General features: G+C 36.9%; 1 long non-coding RNA gene across 2 annotated transcripts in view; it reads right to left on the bottom strand.

The window, feature by feature from the left end:
- Window positions 1–1,694: 1,694 nt before the first annotated feature.
- LOC112670254 (uncharacterized) overlaps window positions 1,695–13,168 on the bottom strand; it is a 121,331-nt gene continuing 109,857 nt past the window's right edge. For both annotated transcript variants that reach the window (XR_004802930.2, XR_007413584.1), the window contains exons 3-4: window positions 11,552–11,649; window positions 1,695–2,126 (exon numbers count right to left, since the gene is read on the bottom strand). This is a non-coding gene — a long non-coding RNA (uncharacterized LOC112670254). The remainder of the gene's footprint in view (window positions 2,127–11,551; window positions 11,650–13,168) is intronic.

The raw sequence follows: 13,168 nt of genomic DNA on the forward strand, positions 1-13,168 counted from the left end.
AGTGCTGTGGAGAAAGAAATCCAGGGTCCCAGGCTTGCACAGCCAAGGCACATCTAATCAGTCTATGGTGATAGCGTGGGCAAATGGCCTGTTTGAAAACTTATTTTTTAAAAATTATGGTAAAAACAATTAATATAAATTCTATGCTCTTAAAAATCTTTGAGGCTACAATACAGTTTTGTTAAAGATAGGAACGATGTTGTACAGCAGATCTCTAGAATTTATTCATCTTGCATAACTGAAACTTTAAACCTATTGGCCAACTCTCCATTTCCCCCTCCTACATAAGCCCCTGGCAACCACCATTTTATTTTCTGCTTCTATGAATCTAACTACTTTAGATACCTCCTATAAGTGGAATCATGCAGTATCTTGTCCTTCTGTGAACAGCTTATTTCACTTAGCACAATATCCTCAAGGTTTATCCATTTTGTAGCAGATTATTAGATTTCCTTTTCTTTTTCCTTAAAGGTGGAATAATACTCCATTGTGTATATATATATATATATATATATATATATATATATATATATATAAAATATATTTTATTTGTCCATTCACCTATCTGTGGACATTCAAGTTGTTTCCATATCTTGGCTATTGTAAGGCTGCAATGAATACAAGTGCAAATATCTCTTCAAGATTCCTGATTTCAATTCTTGTGGATAAACACTCAGATGTGGGATTGCTGGGTCATATGGCATTTCAATTTTTAATTTTTTGGGAAACCTTTATACTGTTTTCAATAGTAGCTGCACCATCCTACATCCTGACCAACAGTACACAAGGGTTCCAGTTTCTCCACATCCTCATGATCACTTTTTAAACAAATAAGAGCCATCCTAACAGGTGTTTGAAGATTAATGATGTCGAGCATCTTTTCATACACTTATTTGCCATTTGTACGTTTTCTTTAGGGAAATGTCCATTTAAATCCTTTGTTCACTTAAAAAATTGGTTTATTTGGTTGTTTTGCTACCAAGTTGTAGGAATTCCTTAATCTGGATATTAATCCTTTTTCAGATACATGGTTCTCACATATTTTCTCCCATTCTGTAGGTTGTTTTTTCCACTGTTAATTATTCATTTTGCTGTGCAGAAACTTTTTAGTCTGATGCCATATCACTTGTCTATATTTGCCTTTTTTGCCAGTGCTTTTGGTGTCATATCCAAGAAATTATTGCCAAGGCCAATGTCATGAAGTTTTGCTCCTCTTCTAGGAGTTTTAAAGTTTTAGGTCTGATGTGTAAGTCTTTAATCCATTTTGAGTTCTATTTTTAAAAAATCAATTTCACAGGGGAATCATTTATATACAATTAATATGCCAATTTTAAGTGAACAACTCAATGAATTCTGACAACTCATTGTAACCAAGATATAGAATATGGTAATCACCCCTCTAAGTCAGTCTTGTGAGCCTTATAATATATTCTTTTATGTCTAGCCTCTTTCTCTCAACATGATGTTTTGAGATTCATCAATGTTGTTCCATGTATTAGTTCATCCCCCTTTACTATTGAGTAGTATTCCACTGTATGGATATTCCACATTTTGTTCATTCATCTATGGATGGGCATTTGGATCGTTTCTAGTTGTGGGCTAGTATGTGTAAAGCTGCTATGAGTATTCAGGTACAAGCCTTTGTTTGGACACATAGTTTTATTTTCATGGGGAAATACCTAGAGTGCAATTGCTGGGTCTTGGGGTAAGCATAGTGCATATTTATCAAACTATTTTACAAGATGGTTATGCCATTTTACACTCCCACCATACTGTGTGACAATTCCAGTCCATCTATTGGTTATCTATTGATGCATAAAAACTCACTACAAATGTAGAGGGTTAAAACAACGCATATTTATTATCATACAGTTGATGCAGTTCAAGAATTTTGGCATCATTTAGCTGAGTCCTTTGTTTCAGGGTCTCTTGTGAGGCTGCAATCAAGGTGTTGCCAGAGCTGTGGTTCATCAGAGGAACAACTGGGTAAGGATCCATTTCCAAATTCATGTGGCTGTTGGCAGGAATCATTTCCTTGTGGGCTGTCAGGCTTCAGCAACTGTTGGATGTTGGCCAGTGGCCACATTCAGTTCTTTGCCCCATCGGCCTCTTCATATAGCAGCTTACTTCATCAAATATAGCAAGGGAGATAGCCATTAGAGATAATTGGCTAGCAAGATAGAAGCTATAATCTATAAAGTAAACACAAAAGTGATATCACATCACTCTTGCCACGTTCCCTTGCTCACCCACATAAGTCTCACCCACATTTAAAGGGAGGGGATTATATAAGGGAATGAACATCAGGAACCAGGGATCACTGAGGGCCATGTTAGAGTCTGTCTGCCACACTCCACATCCTTGTAACATTTGGTATTATCAATCTTTTTTTTTTTTTATTTTAGCCTTTCTAGTGGATGTGTACTGCTCTATCACTGTGATATATTTCCCTGATTACTGATATGTTGAACATCTTTTCATAAGCTTACTAGCTATTTGGATTTTTAAAAAAGATTTATTTATTTATTTGAGAGAGAGAGAGAGACAGAGAATGCAGGAAGTAGGGGCAGAGGAAGATGGAGTGAGAGTCTTAGGCTGACTCCACACTGAGCACAGAGCCCAGTGTGGGGCTTGATCTCATGACAAGATCATGACTTGAGCCGAAACCAAGAGTCAGGTGCTTAACCAACTATGCCACCTAGGCACCTCTGTGTATCTTTTTTTATAAAATGTATATTTGTATCTTTTAATCCCACTCTTTAAAATTGAATTATTTTTATTTCTGAATTGCAGTTTTTCATTTATTTTGGATATAAGTCCTTTTTTCAGATAAAGGTTCAGATAAGATTTTATCATAATCTGCAGTTTGCCTATTTATTTTCTTACTGGTCACTTTTGATTAAAATTTTTAGATTTTGATTAAGTGTAATGTATAATTTTTCCCTTTTATAGATGTTGTTCTGTCTATGAAATCACTATCTTCTCCCAATGAGTAAGATATGCTCCAATATTTTCTTCTAAAAGCTCTATGGTTTTAGTTTTTATATTTAGGTTTGCAATACATTTTGAGTTTTATTTTGAGTTTATATGTTTATGCTGGGAGGAAGGTGATGAGCTTTCCCCTCCCTCCAATATGAATATCCAGTTGTTCTAATACTGTATGTTGAAAAAAAACTCTTTTTCCTATTGAATTATCCTGGCCCCTTTGTTAAAAATCCATTGACATGTGGGTCTATATCTACTCATTTTTTGGCTCTACTGGCCCATATAACTATTCTTGCACCAATACCCACATTGTCTTGATCACTGTACATTTTGTAAGTCTTTAAATTGGGTAATATTAAGTACTCTAACTTTTGTATTCTTTTTCAAAATTCTTGGGATAATCTAGATTCTTTGCATTTTCTATACGAATTTCAACATTACCTAATTTTTACAAAAGAAGCCTGTTGAGAATTTGATTGGATTGTTTTGAGTCTATAGATCAATTTAAGAATTGACATCTTAATAATACTGAATCTTTTCCCATGGATATGGCACAACTATCCATTCATTTGGGTGTTCTTTAATTTCTGTCAGCAACGTTTTATAGTGTACACTATATATTTCTTTAACATGTTTTACTTAAATTTATCCCTAACTATGTCTGTTTCTTGGTGATACTCTAAATGTATTGTTTTAAAATTTCAATTTTCAATTGTTTGTTGCTAGTATATGGAAATACAATTCACTTTGTTTATTGACCTGTGAATTTCATCCTTTGCTTTTGCTAAAATCAGTTATTCAGTTCTAATAGCTTTTTTCCTTTGACAGATTCTAGTGATTTTCTTTGTACACAAATATATTGTCTCCAAAAAATGAGTTATATTTCCTCCTTTCCAATCTGATATGCCTTTTGTATCTTTTTTTGCTTTGCCTTATTACGTTGACTATGACCTCCAGTATGATGTTGAATAAAAGCAGTGCACAAGGGTACACTATCAGATTTCTGAACTTAGGAGAAAAGCATACTCTTTACCCATCATTACTCTCAAGATGGTATTAGTTGTTTCAAGTTTTTCATAGGTGCATTTTATAAGGTTGAGGAAGTTCTCTTCTATTTCTACCTTGCTGAGAGACTTTTCATAAGTGGGTTTTAAATTTTGTCAACTGATTTTCCTAAATCTATTTGGTTTCATTAATTTTTTAGTTTGTTGATATAGTGAGTTACATTAATGGATTTTCCAATGTTAAATGAAACATGCATTCCTGGGATAAACCCAATTGGTCATGCATGATGTGTTATTATTTTTATATTTTGCTGGAATTGGTTTTCTAAGATTCCTTAAGAATTTTTGAATCCATATTCATGAATGATGTTTGTCCGCATTTTCTTTTCTTGTAATGCCTTTGTATGGTTTTGGTATCAGGGTAATGCTGGGCTCATGAATGAGTTGGGAAGTGTGTCTTCCTCTAATTTCTGGAAAAAAAATTGGGTAGAATTGGGGTATTTCTTCCTTAAAAGTTTCAGAAAATTTTCCAGTGAAGTCATCTGTGCCTATAATTTTCTTTAAGCAAATGCAGCAATTATGCAATTGTAATTACTTAAATACATATACAATTGTTCAGTTGTCTCTTCTGGAGACAGTTTTGATATTTGTATTTTTCAAGAAATTTGTCCATTTCATCTATGCTGTTTGAATTTATTGGCATGAAATTGCTCACATATGTCCTTATCTTTTTTTAAGAAAGGGCTTTATTGAGCTACAATTAACATGAAGTAATTGTGCATATTAAGTGTACAGTTTTTTATTTTTTTAAATATTTATTTGAGAGAGAGAGAAAGAGAAAACATGAGTGGGGTGAGAGGCAGAGGGAGAGAGAGAGAAGTAGACTCCCTGCCGAGCAGGGTGGGGTGCCACAAGGCTCCCAAAGGTACAGTTTTTAAAGTTTTGACATATGTATAGCTCTGTGATCTCTGGAGTTCTCTCTTCATACAATCTCTCTTCTCTGGCATTCTGTCCTGTAATCTCCAGCTGCTGGACCATCAGCTCTGGACCATCAGCTCTGTGTCCACCATTCAGTGAGCCACCAGGCTCCACCTGTCCTCCCTATCCCTGCACAAAGGTCTGTAGATGAGGCAGTTATGGGGTTTACCCTATTTGTTTCCTGTCTCTCAGGAAACTATTGTCCTTTGTTGCCTGCTGTCTAATGCCTTGAAGACCACTGTTTCATATATTTTACCCCAACTTTTCATGTTGTCTCATGCAGGAAGATATGTCCAGTACAGTTCCAAATCTCTGAGTACAAACATGTTTAGTGTTGTTAAATCTTCTTTAGTATTAAAGGTTATTAGGTAAAATGAGTCATTTATCCTTTTGAAATATTCCCTTTCATCATTGATTGTGTGCCTTATTCAGAAGTCTGCTTTGTATGACATTAATAGAACCACTCCAGATTTCTTATAATTAGTGTTTGCATGGTATATCTTTTTCCATCCTTTTGATCCTCTCTATTTCCACACATGTGTGCACATGTGTGTGTGTGTGTGTGTGTGTGTGTGTGTGCCTGTGTTTTATTTTGGAAACAGCTCTTGCTTTCCTATTCAGTTTCATAATTTTGCTTTTAATTGTAATATTTAGACCAGCCTTTTCCAATAGATCTTTCTCTGATGGTGCAAATGTTACAAATTATCTGTTTAATATGCTAGCCACTAATTAGGTGGCTACTGAGCACTTGAAACATTGCTGGTGTGACTGAAGAGCTAAATAGTTTATTTTAGTAAATTTTAAGCTAATTTGAAGAGCTCCATGTGGCTAGTGGTTAGTGTATTGGACAGTAAGGATTAGGCCACTTACATTTAAGGTAATTACTGATACCTAAGCTTACCATCTCATTATTCGTTTTCTATATTTTGTTTTTTTTTCATTTCTCCTCTGTTCCTTTTTTTCTTTTCCTCCCTATTTTATATTGAATATATTTTATTATTCCTTAGTATCTCCACCATTCACTTATTAGCTATATCTTTTGTTTTAGTGTGTTAGTTTGTTCTGAAATTTATCATATTCATCTCTAATAATCAAAATGTACCTTTAGATGATATCATATTTTCTCACTCATAAGAAAAATATAAATATACCTCCATTTTTTTCCTTCCATCTTTTGTGCTACTGTTATGTATTTTATTTCGACTCATATTACAAATTCTGGTATATATTGTCATTATGTTTGCCTTAAACAATTAACTATCTTTTAAGGAGTTTGTTTTTTAAAATAATAAAAAGTATTTTATAGTTACACAGATATTTAAAAATCTGTTGCTTCTCATTTCTTTGTGTAGATCCAAGTTTCCATCTAGGATCATGCTCCTTCATCATTAACACTTCTGTCATGGTACAGGTCTGCTTGTGAAGAATTATCTTAGCTTTTATTTATCTGAAAAGACTTCAGCTTTTCTTCCTCTTAATGGTATTTACTAGGTATATAATTCTAGGATGACCCTTTTTATACTTCATCATGTTAGACATTTTGTTCCATGCCTTTTACAATTTCTTACTAGAAATTTATTGCCACTCTTTGTTTCTTTGTACTTAAAGCAACATTTTTAGTCTGGCTCGCTCTTTTTATTTAAATTCAATTGGCCAACATAAAGTACATATGTAGTTTCAGATGTAGTGTGCAATGATTTATGAGTATAACATCCAGGGCTTAAGTCCATGCACTCTGGCTCTTAAGATGATCTTTTTATGACTTAGGCTCAGGAATTTATTTTTTTAGCTTGTTTTTTTCTTTAATAGCACCTTTATTGAGATCTAATTCACATGCCATAAAATTCACATTCCATAGATTGTAGTATATCCAGAGTTGTGCATCAATCACTATTGGATTCCAGAACAATTTCAATACTCTAAAATGAAATCCCATTCCCATTGGCAGTCATTCCCATTCCCTTATCCCTCTTGGCCCTGGAAACCACTCATCTACTGTTTGTTTCTATTGATTTGCACCTATCTGGACATTGCATGTAAATGGCATAATACAATCTGAATTTTATTTTTTATGGACAAATAATATTCCATTGTATAGATATACCACATATTGTTTACCCATTCATCATTTAATGGACACTTGGGTTGCTTTTACTTGTTGGCTACTATGAATCATGCTACAATGAACATTTGTGTTGAAATTTTCAGTTATCTTAGGTATATACTTTTTTTTAAGATTTATTTATTTATTCATGAGAGACACACACAGAGAGAGGAAGAGACATGGGCAGAGGGAGAAGCAGACTCCCCATGGGGAGCCCAATAAGGGACTAAATCCCGGATCCTGGGATCACACCCTGAGCTGAAGGCAGACGCGCTCAACTACTGAGCCACCCAGGAGCCCCTAGGTATGTACTTTGGAATGAAATTGCTGGATCATATGGTAAATCTATTTTATATTTTTGAGAAATTGCTAAACTGTTCATAGCAGCTGTACCATTTCACATTCCTACCAGCAATGTGTAAGGGTTCCAATTTCTCCACGTTTGTTTATCGTCCATCTTTTCTGTTAAGGCTCAGGAATTTATATTTGGTGTGATTTGGTGTGGTTTACTTTGTGCTTATCTTTCTTAGGATTTCTGATCTTCATGGATCTCTGGGTTTATAAATTTTTTATAAAATTTGGAAAAAATTATTCCTATATATGTTTTTTTCCCCTCTTCCTCTTCCCCCTTTTCTGGGAGTTCTAATTGCATGTAAGTTAGACTGCCTGATTTGTCCTACAAGTCACTGCTATCTGGTTCACTTTTTTAAAAAATTTTATTTATTTATTCATGATAGAGAGAGTGAGAGAGACAGAGACAGAGACAGAGACACAGGCAGAGAGAGAAGCAGGCTCCATGCTGGGAACCCGACAGAGGACTCGATCCCAGGACTCCAGGATCACGTCCTGGGCCAAAGGCAGGCGCTAAACTGCTGAGCCACCCAGGGATCCCCATCTGGTTCACTTTTTAAAGTTTTTTTAAAGTTCTCCCCTCTCTGTTCTCCATTTGGGTGGTTTATTTTGCTATGTCTTCATCTTCCAGTTCATGCATCTTTCTTCTGTAGTGCCTAGTCCATGGCTATTCCTATCTGGTGTAGGGGAGGGATTGAGCAAAGGCCAGAGATGTAAGGCAGCCAGGGGTGCTTTGGGAACTGCAGGAGTCCAGTGTGGTCTTGCCATGCTCACTTCAAGCTCAGCCTATGGAGAAAGGAAGGCCTATGTTTTGGTCCACTGCATGGATCCTTTGCAGGAAACTGAATAAGGATGTAGCTATTTTCCAACTGTGAAATCTCTCCCCAGAGGGTCAAATTCTCCTCCCTTTCATAATGCAAAGGGAGTAGTCATCTTCCCATCTCTCTCGGAGGTGCCTCCTACTCTTGTCTAATTGGAAATATCTCCAGATCCACACAATGCTGCAGCTGGCAGCCCACCAGTTCCCTCTATGCAGCAGAGCTGCTAAACTTGACTGCTGTGAATGATGAAGAAATCTGAGCTATGTGAGAGGAAAATCGGAAATGTCCCTTGCCAAAACTATTGTGCTGAAGTCTTTGGGATTTGAATGAAGTTAACTGAGTTCTGGTAATTTCGATCAATGCACTTTAAATGATAGGATCTAGAATGAGGCAAAAGACAGTGTTTTTTTTATTCAATATGCAAATCATCTGAATGTATCTTCAGATGACTCTGTACCTTTGATTAATCATTTGTAATTCTCCTCTAAGAAAATGTGGAATTGATGGAGCTGATGACTTTCCAGGAAAAGTGCCATGCTGCTACCCTGAGACCTTTCAGTACCTATATTAAATGAATGCCTATGTACAGACTTGTGTGGGAAAAATGTGATCCCATGAAGAGTGTTGTTAAAGAAGCAACAGTACCCAAACCCTCATGATTCCTGAATTTTCTGTGCTCACAGCAAACCAACAGGGAAAGAGCAACTCAGCCCAGCCCACATCCACATGGGCTCCCTAAATTAGAACTTAGAGCTAAAGCTAGAAAAGTGTGTTTATTTTATGCAACCAATCTTTTCCAGAAAACAAATTTCAGGGCACCTGGGTGGCTCAGTTGAGCATCTGCCTTTGGCTCAGGGTATGACCCTGGAGTCCTGGGATCGAGTCCCACATCAGGTTCCTTGGAGGGAGCCTGCTTCTCCCTCTGCCTATGTCTTTGTCTCTCTCTATGTTTCTCATGAATAAATAAAATCTTAAAAAATGATAATGAATTTCAATTTTGTTTTTGTAAATAGTATAATTTTCAATTAGGTGCTAGGTGAACAATATATGTTTAAGAAACTCATTCAAATTAGGACTATCATGAATAAACCATTTTAATACAACAGAAAAGGAAAACAAAATGCAATTTTTATGATCAAGCACTTGGGAAGATTAAACCAATCATGCTGATATCTATAGAAATGAATGAACAGGTGGCAGGACACTGCTGAAGGGAATCTGCCGTATAAGGTGGGACTTGAGAGCACTCTGGAGTAAGGAGACCTGGGCTCCAGACCTATTGGTTACAGGTTCAGGGGTCTTTGCACATCATTCAACATTCTAAATTTGTGGCTTCTGCCTTTGTAATACGGTTATAATAATATCTGTCTCACTAAGTGTTGAAAATATTAATATATGCAATGGTACTTTATAAGTTGTAAAACCCTATCACTACTCATGGGCCAGATTTCAAAAAAAGCAGAGACTCTTATGGGCTGCTGTCACCAGACAGGAGGTTTGTAAGTAGAAAGTCTGAAGGTCGGTTAGACCTTACAGAAGCCATGAAGAATAGAAGAGCAAGTGTTCCAGGCTAGAGGGATAGCATGACCGAGATGAACTCTGCACCACTGGAAAGCAGCCTCCTTCTCCTCTAATAATGTTTCTAGTCCCTCCTCTATCACAGCCATCCAGGGTGATCTAAACTCCAGGGATGGAAGTGACAAATTAGCTCTACAAAGGCACAGCATCTGGACCATTCCTGCCTGGGGGCAAGAAGTGGTCTCTGATTTGATTTGAAGATGGAGGTTGTATCTGGAACCAGTGGCTCTGACCACTGGGGGCACTTCTAAATCAGCATGGAACAAGAATGCCTGATCTCCATCATTGAGTTGCACTGAAGCAGACTTTCTGGGAATACAGTGGCTTGGATGGTGCTATTTTTAAACAAAATCTATAAGTAATTCTGCTGAACAACAAGTTGAGAGCTGCTGTTTAGCTTTTGATCCATGGATAGAGAAATTTTTTCTCAACAGAAACAACCTGCCATCCATTAGATTGGAAAAATTAACTCTATTTGCTAGTGGCCCCAGGAGAGGGCCAGAAGATCTGAAACCTTACCAGAGACTTCCTGCCCATGTTCTTAGAACTCCAGGCTCATCCTCCTGCCTGACTCTGACAGGTGAAGGCTTCAGCCATTCTCAGCAATGGAGAACACTTCACACAGAGAGCATGGCACCTGCCATGGCCCACAAAATTGTGCATTGCACGAGCTCTCCTGTGTAAGCCCTTTAATGTCCTCACTGTCCATACCCACCCTGCACAGCTCTCTGCACAGACCTTGCAGAATTGAGGGAGGAAACTGAAGCCATACATCCTCACACATGCCTAAGCTAATATTAGCCTTATTAACAATAAGTCACTCTTTCATCAGATCTACTATTATTTTAGAATTTTATTATCTATCTCTTCCACTGAAGGTAAGATACAAGCAAGCAAGGATCTTTTTTGTTACTCACCGCTATTTCCCCAGTGCCTAGAAATGTGCCTGGTATATTATAGGTCCTCAACATGTAGTATATGAATAATCAAATGGCCTCCCATTTCTGAGAACTTATTATGTGCTAGACCCAGTGTTATGCCTTTATGTCTATCATCACATTTAATTCACACAACAACTCCATATGGGAGGTGCTATTATACATTCCCATTTTAGAGCAGAGGAAACTGAAATTCTGAGAAGTTAAGACACCTGCTCAAAGTTACACACATAAATAAGAAGTGGAATGAGGCCTTGGATCCATGACTTTCCAGTTCCAAAGACCAAGCTTTTAAGGATTTTGTACTAATTCCTCACACTCAAGATAGTACAGGAACATGTCCTCCACAAGAACTGCTTATGAAACTGGTTTTACTTATGAAACTGGTTTTACTCTGACCCAGAGTAATAGTGTGTTAGTGGAACAATGTCCAGACAATGGTATTTCCTGGGAAGGAGAGTCAGCATTGCAATCTAAGGGGGAGTTCTATCCCTATACCTCACCTCCCAAATCCAGGATTCTTCAAGAAATCTACACAATACCAGATATGCTCATACTCTTTGGAAGATTTCTTTTTTTATTGTTACCCTACCAGCATATTGAAAAGGCCAAGGTGAGATCAAAGTGTGTCTCTCTTTGATGGTGAGACTGTGGATGACTTTTATTTTACCCTTTACATTTTTCTACAATGAATATGTGTATTAATTACGGTAAGGATTAAGCTGGTCTAACAAAGAGACTGCAAAATGCATTAGCCTACATAAATTCAAAGTTTCTTTTTCTCTTACCTACCAGTCTGAGATCACCCAGGGTCCTAGCTGGCCCTGCACTGGTCTAAGGTGTCTGCTGCTTCAGTTGTCCTTGTTGAGAGTAGCTCATCAGCACCACCTCTAGGACAAGAGGAAGAAGTAAGAGGTCATAAATGCCTCTATTTCAAGGAGGTACTTCTATCTTGGCAAAAATCCAGTTACATGGCTACATCTAGCTGCAAGGGAGGCTAGGAAACCAGTCTCTGGCTGGGCAACCATGTGTCCTCCCAACACTCACACACAGAGAGAATTCCATTATTAAAAGATAGAAAGGAAGAATGGATATTAGGGGGATAATAGTTTCTGCCATAATGTATATTTATTACTTCTGATTAAAAAATCTGCCCCCCCAAGAAATATGACTTTTTAAAATTAGTATACATCAAGATTGACTTTTTAAAAAATATGGACAGGTCCATGGGTTTAAGCACACCAATGGATTAGGGTAACCTCCACCAGAATCAAGATACAGAACAATTCCGGGGCACCTGGGTGGCTCAGTGGTTGAGCATCTGCCTTTGGCTCAGGTCGTGAGCCCGGGTTCCTGGGATCGAGTCCCACATCAGGCTCCCCAGAGGGAGCCTGCTTCTCCCTCTGTCTTTATCTCTGCCTCTCTCTCTCTAATGAATAAATAAAATCTTTAAAAAAAGATACAGAACAGTTCCATCACCCAAAAAAGCTCTCTTATACTGCTGTACCCTAAACACACCCTCTTCCTCCTCTTCATCACCTACTGATGAACATTTATTTGTTATCTCTCACTATACTTCTTTTTGAGAATCTCATATAAACAGAATCATATAGTATGTAACCTTTCCAGACTGGTTCCTTTCACTCAGCATAATGCCTTTGAGATTTATCCCATTGTTATGTGTATAATGGTTTCTTGCTAATGTATTGATATACCACTTTATTTGCCCATCTACCCACTGAAAGACATTAGATTGTTTCCAGTTTTTGGTAATTATTCATAGAACAGCTTTAAACATATGTGGACAGGGTTCTGAATGAACATAAATTTTCATTTTTCCAGAGCAAATACCTAAAAATAGGATTGCTGGGTGAGATGACACGTGTACATTTATTTTTATAAGAAACTGCCAAACTGTTCTAGAGTGACTGTACCAATTTACATTTCAACTAGCAATGTACATAGGAGTTCCATACTACTGAATCCTCACCAGGTCCTAGCACTGTTAGTATTTTTTTTTAATTTTAGCCGTTCTAATACATACATAATGATATTTCATTATAGTTTGAATTTACATATCTCTACTGGCTAATGATGTTGGACATCTTTCATGTGCTTATTTGCCATCCATATACTCTCTTCGGTGAAGGGTCTGTTTAAGTCTTTTGCCAATTTTTTCACTGGGTTGTTTGTTGAATAAGACAGTTTTTAACATATCTTGGACACAAGCCCTTTGTTAGATATGTGATTTGCAAGTGTTTCCTCCCAGTTTTCAGCTTGTGTTTTGATTCTTCAAGAATATCTTTCACAGAACCAAAGCTTTCAGTTTTGATTAAGTCCAAATTATCAATTTTTTTTCTTTTATGAATTCGACTTTTGCTATAATGTCTAAGAACTCTTTGCCTAACC

The sequence above is a fragment of the Canis lupus genome, chromosome 10 (assembly GCF_003254725.2).
Source record: "Canis lupus dingo isolate Sandy chromosome 10, ASM325472v2, whole genome shotgun sequence".
Taxonomy (NCBI): Eukaryota; Metazoa; Chordata; class Mammalia; order Carnivora; family Canidae; genus Canis; species Canis lupus.